The sequence below is a fragment of the Arachis ipaensis genome, chromosome B5 (genome assembly GCF_059453495.1).
Source record: "Arachis ipaensis isolate K30076 ecotype BB chromosome B5, ASM5945349v1, whole genome shotgun sequence".
Classification (NCBI taxonomy): Eukaryota; Viridiplantae; Streptophyta; class Magnoliopsida; order Fabales; family Fabaceae; genus Arachis; species Arachis ipaensis.
Window position 1 is genome coordinate 58,760,612 of NC_142440.1, and position 13,259 is coordinate 58,773,870.

At 40.9% G+C, this 13,259-nt stretch overlaps 1 pseudogene; it reads left to right on the forward strand.

Annotated features, from left to right (window-relative positions):
* The first annotated feature begins 448 nt into the window (after positions 1–448).
* Positions 449–13,259, forward strand: part of LOC148564326 (uncharacterized) — a 47,610-nt pseudogene continuing 34,799 nt past the window's right edge.

Genomic DNA, 13,259 nt, shown 5'->3' on the forward strand with positions numbered 1-13,259 from the left:
ACCAACGGAGGCCAATCTCTCTTGGGTGGTAGAATTCTACTCCAACTTCCACTCACCTCATCTCACATCAATATTTGTGCGCCGAAAACAAGTGTCGGTCACAGTGGAAACCATCCGAGAAGTCCTTGGGATTGCACCGTCCACGGATGCATATGACGCCTACCAAGAAGTCTTGGCTACATGCGTTGACCGCGCATTCGATTGGAGCGCGATCCTCCGCGTCATTGCTTTACCCGACGCATATTGGATTCGGGGGACCATAAAGCGAAGACCCAAGGGTTTAGATGTCCGCCACCTCACTCAAGAAGCCACGACATGGGCCCAAATTCTAGCTCACTACGTGCTCCCAAGCACACATGGGTCATCCATCACCGCCGAGCTTGCCTTATTGATATGGTGCATCTTGACTGAGAAACCGGTCGACGCTCCGCGTGCCATCCGCCAATCCATGGGGCGCATTCATGCCAAGGGAAATCTACCATTCCCCGCTTTAGTGACGGCATTAGTTGCGAAAGCCGGCGTCAACCGGGAGACTAAAGATAGGCGAACCTCAATATCGGTCGATGGTGATATCATTCCGACCAAGAGATGCCTCAAGCCTCCGGAAGTCACCAAGGACATTGAACTACCCACACCAACTGGCCACGCTACCACTTCATCTACATCACAAAAATCGGCCGCCCAACGCCTTGAAGACCTTCACAACAAATTAGACCGTTATGAGAGGCGTAACCAACACCGCTATGCTCATGTGAAGAGGCTTCTAAGCATGATCACCCCACCAATGGAGGAACCCGATATCTCCACCTCCACCGCAACTTCAAGCGGAGATAGCAATGGCATTGGAGATGTGGCACACTCGGAGCTCAATCAACCAGCGCGCCTAACCTCTAGCACGGAGGACCGTGCTAAGTTTTAAGTGTGGGGAGGTCGGCCGACCGATCTCCGTAGGTAACATCTGAATAAATCTGAATAAATTAGGATAGGTTGCATGATTAGGTCTTAGTTGGCACCATTCGCATGATAAGCCTGCTTGGTTGGAACAATGAAATTCTCTCTTAGGAAACCAACACTTTGGGGCAACCATGGCATTGCAAATTTTAAATGCTTTGATGCCACAGTTGCATGAAGAATTATATTTTGGAACATGGTTTTGAGCTAAGAACACAAGCTTGTGAGATTTGAGCCTAATGGTGTGGTTACATCTTATAACCACTTATTTTTCCTTCTTGTGTGCATTATTCTCCTTCTATGATTGTGATCTTTGATTTGTTTGACTCTTTATGTCTATTATTTGGTGTATTCATGCATTTATATGATTGGGGCCATCATTTCATTAGCTCACTCACCCAAATGGCCTTACCTTCTATCTCCCTTTGTTAGCCAAACTTGAGCCTACGATTAACCCACTTTGTTCTTAATTTAGCACATTACAAGCCTTAAAGCGGAAAATAATAAAAGTCCTTATTTGGATTTTTGATTAGCTTAGGCTAGTGTGTGTGAGTATCATTCAAGTGTGGGAACCTTGGGGCATTGGGTGGATAAAAGGGTATTTTGTATTATTATTGAAATATTGGGAATTGGGTACATACTCATGAATTGATCAAATGTAAAACCTTATGCATTGACGCTCTTGTATATAGAAAAAAAAATGAGAAAAACAAAAGAACAAAAGAAAAAGAAGAACAATATGGAAAAGAAAAGAAAAATAGAAAAAGAAAAAAAAAAGGGAAAAAAAATAATAAAAAGGGGACAAAATGCCCCAAAGTGAAGCTCAAGAGGAATCAATGCATAAGTATTGTGAAACGAAAAGAAAATGCATGAGTATGCGGAAAAGTGAGGAATGGGTAGTTAGGATAGTACTTAATTGTATAGGTCATTATATAGGTTAGGTGGGAAAGTTTAAGTTAATCAAAGATTCAAATCCTAAGTCCACTAGCCATATATGACCCTACCTTGACCCTAACCCCATTACAAACTAAGGAAAAGACCTCATGATAATTGTATGCATGCATTGAATAATTGTTGATTGTTAGATGAAAAACAATTCTTGGAAAGCACGATTAGGGGAGAATTGAGAGAATAAACCCCAAACACCGAGTGATTAGAGTGCAAACACTTCCGCCGAGGGTTCGATGCTCAATCCTTTGATTCCCGGCTCTCGCGAGCATTCCTCATGCAAGGTTGCACATTTGCATTTGATGCTTAGAAAGTGGCAAGTCCTATGCTTTGACCATCATTGTACCCCATGTGCTCGCATATGTCCTAAGAAGGCTAATTTGCTCCCAACCAAGTGGATAGTGGCACTAGTCATAGTTGCATGCATATAAGTAGGTTGCACTTCATGAGTCTTATACTTTTGCAATCCCTCGGTCTTCTGTGTCTCTTTGTATTTCTCTAAGCATGAGGACATGCTAGGATCTAAGTGTGGGGAGGTTGACAAACCACAACTTGAGGGTTTATCTTGTGCTGATTTCAGGGGTTTTATCAATGATTCCACACACTTTCTATATGAAAATACAAGATTTTGCATTCCTTTCCTAGTTGCGCCTCATGAATGAAAACATGCTTATTTCGCACTAAAATAGATACATTTCTAATCTTCTCTTGATGCCATTCGATGCCGTGACTTGTGTGTTAAGTGGTTTCAGGATATAGAGTAGGAATGGACCGAAAGAGAGAAGGAAGACGGGTACAAAGGAAGGAAGCATGAGGATTAAGCTTTGGAGATTTCCGCATGGGCGCGTGCGCGCACCTTGCGCGCCCGCGCGGATAGGGCAACGTGGAGCCAAAGCCAAGAGCCGGCTTGAGAAGCGGCTAAGCCAGGATCTTCATGGGCGCGTACGCGTACATCACGCCTCCGCGTACATTACAAGACGTCTCAACGGCGCGTGCGCGTGCCCGCCGATTTGCGAATATGATTTTTTAAGAAGTCACGTGACTTAGGCATGGAGGCAGTTAAGGATCCCACTCTTGAAGAAACACCTTGGCGGGAAAAGCTTAAGAAGACCAAAGGAACAAGGGTTAAGGACACTTTTAGTTCATTTTTCTAGATCTAGATATTGGAGGGAGAGAGGAGAGTTAGTTACACTTTTTGGGAGAAGAAGAGGGAGATTCCAAGCTTCACTAGGGTTCATCCTCATCTAATTTCTGAAATTTCAATGACTTTTTGGTGAGATCCATTACAATTCTCACTCCACTTTGTTCATGTCATAGATTTTCTTCTCCAATTTCAAGTAGTAGATACATTTGATCAACTCTCATAGATCTAGAATTCAACTTTGTAATTTTGGATTTCATCTCTATTTTGTATTTTCATTGCTACTCTTTGAGACTTGTTGTTAGATCTTTGTGTTGCACTACTCTCAATTTGACTTTTCTCCTCATTTTACCATGACTTTCCTTCTTGCTCATCACATGTTTGATAAAATGACAACACTAGCTATGGAGTAGAATTTTCACACTTGGCATAGGGTTTGGTCCTTGGAAGAAGTTGAATAGTTGTATCAATAGTTGATTTGGAATTAGGGATTGCTAGTTGGCTTGGAGTGCACTAAAGCTAGATTCCCATAAGGTGAAGCTAGGACTTGTGACTCAAGTTGATTGCTTTCATTTGACTTTCCTCTATACCTAGGGGATAACTAAATGAAGCAAGGCTTAATTGTATCAACATTGAAAGGACTATAAGGATAGAATTTCCAATGCCAACCCTAAGCCAAGTCTTTTGATAATTGATTGTTTGTTTCTCATTAGTTTGCTAAAACCTTCAAAGAATCCCAACAAGGCTTACTAAATCAATAAGATGCACACTTTGGCAATTCCAAGGGAGAACGACTCGGGAGACTAGTACTCTCGGATATAGATTGTAGATTTGTTTGATGAAGGATTTTGCGTCGGTTTAGACTATACTACGATTGATCATTTGATAATTTCTATACCGGCAAAAATTCATTTGTCAAGAATCTACCACGCCAGGGATATAGTGCCATGCAAACTATTGCCCCATGGATATAGTGCCGGGCACAGTCGCATGCGTAACCCAACGATATAGTGTCTGGCACACTCTTACAGCAAAAAAGGTTATCAATCAAAATTGAATCCCAGGGATGTAGTGCCCTGCACACTATCATATTTAACCCAAGGATATAGTTCCTATCACACTCTTAACATTCAACAAGATCATCATTTCTTTCTGAGTTCTCATCTTATTTAACCCAAGGATATAGTGCCTGGCACACTCTCAACATTCAACAAGTTCAACATTCCTTTCTAAGTTCTCAACTCATCAGAACCATCATCAGTTTCTATTTTCTGAAATTTATCAACAACTATCATCAACTCTTAAGTCCTTTTAGTCATCTCTAATATAGTACTCTGCCAGCTCACCCATAACTTCAGAAACCTAAGTCTCCATCTTCTAAACTCATCCAGAAATATACCAATTTATTTTACTAACTCATTCTCTATTATTCTTATGGCTTAATTACTAATTAATAATCTTAAGCGGTTATCAAGGAAGTTTGGAAAGTTAGAGAACTCTTGAAGATGAAGAAAAATTATTTTTTAGCAAAACACGGGCCTGTGCGTACGCACACCCCTTCCGTGCATACACACACCCCTGCCGTGCGTACGTGATGAGCGGATATTTTATACGCTTTTTGGGGTTAATTTCATATAGTTTTTAGTATATTTTAGTTAGTTTTTGGTTTATTTTCATTAGTTTCTAAGCAAAATTCATATTTTTGGACTTTACTATGAGTTTCTGTGTTTTTCTGTGATTTCAGGTATTTTCTGGCTGAAATTGAGGGAGCTGAGCAAAAATCTGATTCAGGCTGAAAAAGGACTGCTGATACTGTTGGATTCTGACCTCCCTGCCCTCAAAGTGGATTTTCTAGAGCTACAGAACTCCAAATGGCGCGCTTCTAATTGCGTTGGAAAGTAGACATCCAGGTCTTTCCAGCAATATATAATAGTCCATACTTTGCTCAAGGATACATGACGTAAACTGGCGTTCAACGCCAGTTTCATGTTGCTGTCTGGGGTCCAGCGCCAGAAACAAGTTGCAAGTTGGAGTTCAACGCCAGAAAAGGATCCAAAGCTGGCGTTGAACGCCCAAAATAGCCCTATGCACGTGATTAGCTTAAGTCTCAGCCCCAGCACACACCAAGTGGGCCCCAAAAGTGGATTTCTGCACCATCCATCTCAGTTTACTCATTTTCCGTAAACCTAGTTTACTAGTCTAGTATTTAAACAACTTTTAGAGACTTGTTTTGTATCTCATGACATTTTAGATCTGAACTTTGTACCTTTTGACGGCATGAGTCTCTAAACTCCATTGTTGGGGGTAAGGAGCTCTGCTGTGTCTCGATGAATTAATGTAAGTATTTCTGTTTTCCATTCAAACATGCGTGTTCCTATCTAAGATATCCATTCGAACTTCAATATGAATGTGATGAACGTGACAATCATCATCATTCCTCCACGAACGCGTGCCTGACAACCACTTATGTTCCACCATAGAATGAATAAATATCTCTTAGATCTCTTAATCGGAATCTTCGTGGTATAAGCTAGATTGATGGCAGCATTCAAGAGAATTCGGAAAGTCTAAACCTTGTCTGTGGTATTCCGAGTAGGATTCAGGGATTGAATGAATGTGACGAGCTTCAAACTCGCGAGTGCTGGGCGTAGTGACAGACGCAAAGGGATAGTAAATCCTATTTTGGTACGACTGAGAACCTGCAGATGATTAGCCGTGCGGTGACAGCGCACCTGGACCCTTTTCACTGGAAGGATGGATGGTAGCCATTGACAACGGTGATCCCCCAACACACAGCTTGCCATAGGATGACGTGCATGCGTGAATCAGAAAACAGAGGAAAGCAGAATTTCAGAAGACAAAGCATCTCCAAAACTCCAACATACTCTCCATCAGTGCATACAAGTATAATTTGTGTTCTGCCCTTCTATTCCTTGCAATCAAATTTGATAAGTGAATTATTTTATTGTTTTCCTGACTAAGAGTTACAAGATAACCATAGATTGCTTCAAGCCAACAATCTCCGTGGGATCGACCCTTACTCACGTAAGGTATTACTTGGACGACCCAGTGCACTTGCTGGTTAGTGGTCCGAGTTGTAAAAAGTGTGATTTACAATTCGTGCACCAAGTTTTTGGCGCCGTTGCCGGGGACTGTTTGATTTTGAACAACTGACGGTGAATCTTGTTGCTTAGATTAGGAAATTTTTGTCTTTTGGGTCAGAGTCTTTTATTTTCTTTTCAAAGTTTTTCAAAAATAATTTTTCTATTAAATCTCGTGCCAAACTTTAAGTTTGGTGTTTTCTGGTTGGTTTTCCTTTGTTTTTCAAAAATTTTATTTTGGTTTTCTAAAAATTTTAAGTTTGGTTTTCTTTCTTCATGTTCTTGTGTTCTTGCGAGTCTTCAAAGTGTTCTTGAGTTTTCCTTGCATCTTGATCTAAAATTTTTTAAGTTTGGTGTTCTTTGGTGTTTTCCCTCTAGAATTTTCGAAAATAAGGAGCATTAAATCTAAAAAAAATTTTTATCTTAGGCTATCTTATTGTTTCTCTCTTTCCTCTTTAAATTCAAAAATATCTTTTCTCTTTTTTTTTTAAAAAACAAATTTTCGAAAATTATTTTTAAAATTCAGATTTTTTTTCAAAATTTAAAATCTTTTTCAATTTATATCTTTTTCAAAACTTCCTGACCACTTTCTCTCTCCTCATTTTTTCGAAAATCTTCACCTATTTTTATTTATTTTATTTTAATTTATTTTATCTTCGAAATAATTAAATAAATAAATAAATAAATAAAAATAAATTTTTTATTTTACATCATCTCCCTTTCTCTATTATGGATCTAAGTGGAAATGAACAGTCCAGGAGGACTCTGGGGTCATATGCTAACCCCTCTACTGCTTCATATGGGAGTAGTATCTGCATACCCTCCATTGGAGTCAGTAGCTTTGAGTTGAATCCTCAGCTCATTATCATGGTGCAGCAAAGCTTCCAGTATTCCGGTCTTCCACAGGAAGAACCTACAGAATTTCTGGCACAGTTTTTACAAATTTCTGACACAGTACATGATAAGGAAGTAGATCAGGATGTCTACAGATTATTACTGTTTCCATTTGCTGTAAAAGACCAAGCCAAGAGGTGGTTAAATAACCAACCTAAGGCTAGCATAAGGACATGGAAACAGCTGACAGAAAAATTCCCGAATCAATACTTTCCTCCAAAACGGATGACACAGCTAAGGCTGGACATCCAAGGCTTTAAACAAGGAGATAATGAATCCCTTTATGATGCCTAAGAGAGATACAGAGAGATGCTACGAAAATGCCCCTCTGAAATGTTTTCAGAGTGGGTTCAGTTAGACATCTTCTATTATGGGCTTACAGAAAGAGCTCAGATCTCTTTAGATTGCTCAGCTGGTGGATCTATCCACATGAAAAAGACAATTGAAGAAGCTCAAGAGCTCATTGATACAGTTGCTAGAAATCAGCATCTATACCTAAGCAGTGACTCTTCCATGAAAGAAGAGGCTAAAACAGTAACTGCTGAACTCAGTCCTGCAGAGCAAGCTGCTGAATTCAATCAGCAATTGGATTTTCTAACAAAGCAGTTGGCTAAATTCAAGGATAAACTACAAGAGACAAGGATGGCTAATATAAACATGGAAGTACAATTAAAGCAAACAAAGCAGTAGCTGTCAAAACAAATAACAGAAGAATGCCAAGTAGTTCAATTAAGAAGTGGGAAAGCACTAAATACCCCACTTCAAAGCAGCAGGAAACCAAGAAATGAGCAAACCACCCAAAATCCATCTGAGGACAGTAAGAGCCCAGGGAAAAATAATTCTGGCATTAAAACGCCAGAAGTTGGGTGGAAGGCTGGCGCTGAACGCCCAGACCATGCTCAGGACTGGCGTTCAACGCCAGAAACAAGCAAGGATCTGGCGTTGAATGCCCAAAAGAAGCACAGTTCTGGCGTTCAAATGCCAGGAACAGATGAGGAGCTGGCGTCTAACATCACTCCAGCTTCTAACTCTGGCACTCAATTGCCAGTGAGGGATCAGACACACACAAGTGCTGATAACAACCCATCTAAAAAGGCTTCTTCAACCACTTCTGTAGGAAATAAACTTACAGCAACTAAGGTTGAGGAATATAAAGCCAAGATACCTTATCCTCAAAAACTCCACCAAGAGGAGCAGGATAAGCAATTTGCTCACTTTGCAGGTTATCTCAGGACTCTTGAAATAAAGATTCCATTTGTAGAGGCACTTGAGCAAATACCTTCTTATGCCAATTTCATGAAAGAGATCTTGAGTCATAAGAAGGATTGGAAAGAAACTGAAAGAGTTCTCCTCACTGGAGAATGCAGTGTAGTCATTCTGAAAAGCTTTCCTGAAAAGCTTAAAGACCCTGGGAGTTTTCTGATACCATGCACATTAGAAGGTAATTGCACCAAGACAGCTTTATGTGATCTTGGGGCAAGCATCAACCTAATACCTGCATCCACTATCAGAAAGCTTGGTTTAACTGAAGAAGTTAAACCAACCCGGATATGTCTCCAACTTGCTGATGGCTCCATTAAATGCCCATCAGGTGTGATTGAAGACATGATTGTCAGAGTTGGGCCATTCACCTTTCCCACTGACTTTGTAGTGCTGGAAATGGAGGAGCACAAGAGTGCCACTCTCATTCTAGGAAGACCCTTCCTAGCAACTGGACGAACTCTCATTGATGTCCAACAGGGGGAAATAACCCTGAGAGTCAATGATGATGAGTTTAATTTGAATGCTGTCAAAGCCATGCAGCATCCAGACACATCAAAAGACTGCATGAAAGTTGATCTTATTGACTCTTTGGTAGAAGAGATCAACATGGCTGTGAGTCTCGAATCAGAGTTGGAAGATATCTTTAAAGATGTTCAGCCTGATTTGGAGGATTCAGAGGAAATGAAAGAGCCTCTAAAATTTCCTCTGGAAGAGGAAAAACCTCCTAAACCCGAGCTCAAACCATTACCACCATCCCTGAAATATGCATTTCTGGGAGAAGATGACACTTTTTCAGTGATCATAAGCTCTGCTTTAAATCCACAGGAAAAGGAAGCACTTATTCAAGTGCTAAGGACACACAAGACAGCTCTTGGGTGGTCCATTGGTGACCTTAAGGGCATAAGCCCAGCTAGATGCATGCACAAAATCTTATTGGAGGTTAATGCTAAACCAGTGGTTCAACCACAGAGGCGGCTAAATCCAGCCATGAAGGAAGTGGTGCAGAAAGAGGTCACCAAATTACTGGAGGCTGGGATCATTTATCCTATTTCTGATAGCCCCTGGGTGAGCCCTGTTCAAGTTGACCCTAAAAAGGGGGGCATGACAGTGGTTCATAATGAAAAGAATGAATTGGTTCCTACAAGAACAGTTACAGGGTGGCACATGTGTATTGACTACAGAAGGCTCAATACAGCCACCAGAAAGGATCATTTTCCTTTACCATTCATAGACCAGATGCTAGAAAGACTGGCAGGTCATGATTATTACTGCTTTTTGGATGGCTACTCAGGTTATAACCAGATTGCAGTAGATCCCCAAGATCAAGAGAAAACAGCATTCACATGTCCATCTGGAGTGTTTGCTTATAGAAGGATGCCATTTGGGCTGTGTAATGTGCCTGCAACCTTCCAGAGATGCATGCTCTCTATTTTCTCTGATATGGTGGAAAATTTTCTGGAAGTCTTCATGGATGACTTCTCAGTATATGGAGACTCATTCAGCTCCTGTCTTGATCACCTGAAACTAGTTCTGAAAAGATGCCAAGAGACCAACCTGGTTTTAAACTGGGAAAAATGTCACTTTATGGTGACTGAAGGGATTGTCCTTGGGCATAAAATTTCAAACAAGGGAATAGAGGTGGATCAAGCAAAAATAGAGGTGATTAAAAAATTACCACCACCTGCCAATGTTAAGGCAATCATAAGCTTTCTGGGGCATGCAGGATTCTATAGGAGGTTTATAAAGGATTTTTCAAAAATTGCAAAATCTCTGAGCAATCTGCTAGCTGCTGACACGCCATTTGTGTTTGACACAGAGTGTCTGCAGGCATTTGAAACGCTGAAAGCCAAGCTGGTCACAGCACCAGTTATTTCTACACCAGACTGGACATTACCATTTGAGCTAATGTGTGATGCCAGTGATCACGCCATTGGTGCAGTACTGGGACAGAAGCATGACAAGCTTCTGCATGTCATTTATTATGCTAGCCGCATTTTAAATGATGCCCAGAAAAATTACACAACCACAGAAAAAGAATTGCTTGCAGTGGTTTATGCCATTGACAAGTTAAGATCATACTTAGTAGGATCAAAGGTGATTGTGTATACTGACCATGCTACTCTTAAATATCTACTCACAAAGCAGGATTCAAAACCCAGGCTCATAAGATGGGTGTTGCTTCTGCAAGAGTTTGATATAGAAATAAGAGACAGAAAAGGGACAGAAAACCAAGTGGCTGATCATCTGTCCTGGATAGAGCCAGTAGAAGGGACGTCCCTCCCCTCTCTTGAGATCTTTGAGACCTTTCTGGATGAGCATTTATTTGCCATTCAGGAAGCACCATGGTTTGCAGACATTGCGAACTATAAAGCTGCAAGGTTCATACCCAAAGAGTACAACAGAAAACAAAAGAAAAAACTAATCACTGATGCAAAGTACTACTTGTGGGATGAACCCTATCTCTTTAAGAGATGTGCAGACGGAATAATCCGGAGATGTATGCCTAGAGAAGAAGCACAGAGGATCCTATGGCATTGCCATGGATCACAATATGGAGGCCATTTCGGAGGTGAGCGGACAGCCACCAAGGTCCTCCAGTGTGGTTTCTACTGGCCCACACTCTATAGAGATTCCCGAGAGTTTGTACGTAACTGTGACAGTTGCCAAAGAGCTGGTAATCTGCCCCATGGTTATGCCATGCCTCAACAAGGAATCTTGGAGATTAAGTTGTTCGACGTATGGGGAATTGACTTCATGGGACCTTTCCCACCATCATACTCAAACACTTACATTCTGGTGGCAGTTGACTACGTATCAAAATGGGTAGAGGCCATTGCCACACCCACCAATGATACTAAAACAGTGCTGAAGTTCCTCCAGAAATATATCTTCAGCAGGTTTGGGGTCCCTAGAGTACTAATCAGTGATGGGGACACTCACTTCTGCAACAAACAGCTTTACTCTGCCATGGTCCGGTATGGGATTCGCCACAAGGTGGCGACTCCATATCATCCACAGACTAATGGGCAAGCTGAAGTCTCTAACAGAGAGCTAAAAAGAATCCTAGAACGGACTGTAAGTACCCGTAGAAAGGATTGGGCAAGAAGCTTGGATGATGCTCTGTGGGCATACAGAACAGCATTCAAGACTCCTATAGGGACCTCTTCATACCAACTTGTGTATGGTAAGGCATGTCACCTGCCCGTGGAACTGGAACATAAAGCCTACTGGGCAACCAGATTCCTAAACTTTGATGCCAAATTAGCTGGAGAAAAAAGATTGCTCCAGCTAAATGAGCTAGAGGAATTCAGATTCACTGCTTTCGAAAATGCCAATCTTTATAAAGAAAAATAAAAAAAGTGGCATGACAGAAAGCTGTCATCTAGAATCTTTGAACCAGGACAAAAGGTCCTGTTGTTTAACTCTAGGCTCAGGCTATTCCCCGGAAAACTGAAGTCCCGGTGGAGGGGACCATATGTGATTACAAGTGTATCACCATATGGTTATGTGGAGCTTCAAGATATTGATTCTGATAAGAAGTTCATTGTTAATAGACAGAGAATCAAGCACTATCTTGAAGGCAATGTTGAGCAAGAGTGCTCAAGACTGAAGCTAGATTAAAAGCTCAGCAAGGTCCAGCTAAAGACAATAAAGAAGCGCTTGCTGGGAGGCAACCCAGCCATGGGGCATCACTTCCTCTAAGCATTTTGCCCTATTCTTGATTTTATTTGTTTATATAAAGTCCACTGATACTAAGGTAAAGAGTCAATTGTATAAGTTCACAGGGCTACAGAAGGTTTCTGCACACAAAACAGAGAAAAAGAGCTCACTGGCAAGAAAATGCCAATAAAAGTCTGTTTTGGGCGTTCAACGCCCAAAAGAAGCATCCACTAGGCGTTGAACGCCAGTAAGGATAGCCATCTGGGCGTTGAACGCGAGAAAGAAGCTCCTTCTGGGCGTTTAATGCCAGATTTATAGCGTCCTAGGCGTTCAGAAAAACGCCCAGTGACAAAGGAGTTCCTGGCGTTCAACGCCAGAAAGAAGCAATAGCTGGGCGTTGAACGCCCATGAGAGGCAGCATTTAGGCGTTGAATGCCCAAAACATGCAGCATTTGGGCGTTCAAACGCCAGGATGGTGGGGAGGAGGTGAATTCGTTTTTACTTCATATTTTTCATTCTAAATTTAATTTTCATGTTTCAATTCATGATTTCTTGCATAAACATGTTAAGAACCCTGATTTCTAAAATCCCTAATTTCTAAAAACCCTATTTTAAAAATATCAAATGTATCTTAATCCATAAGCACAAATCCTTTTTTCAATCCAATTCAACTCTTTTTCAAAAATTTTCAAAACAAATCTATCTCTTTTCATTCAAAAATCTTTTCAACTAATCAATATCTTTTTCAAATCTCCATACTATCTTTTTCAAAAATCCAAATCTATCTTTTTCAAATATCTTTCATATCTCTTCAATTTTAAATTATATCTTTTCTTATCATACTTAAAATTTTCTTAAAAATCATATCTTCTATCTTATCTTCCTCCCTATTTTTCGAAAACCCACCCCCCTCTCCCTTTAAATATGGGTTCGGCCTCCCTCCCCTCCCATCCACCATTGCACCTAGCTCTCCTTCTCTCCCTCTCCTTTCTTTTCTTTTTGCTTGAGGACAAGCAAACCTCTAAGTTTGGTGTGCTTATCCGTGATCACTAAGATCATGGCTCCTAAAGGAAAACAACCCACTCCAAGAGGCAAGAAAGAAAGTGTTCCAAAACCACTTTGGAATCATGGGAAGTTCTTAACTAAAGAATATTCAGACCATTATTACAAAATAATGGGTCTAAGATCAGTGATCCCAGAAGTTAGATTCGATCTGAAAGAAGACGAATATCCGGAGATCCAGGAGCAAATTCGAATCAGGAACTGGGAGATCCTAGCTAATCCTGAAACGAAAGTGGGAA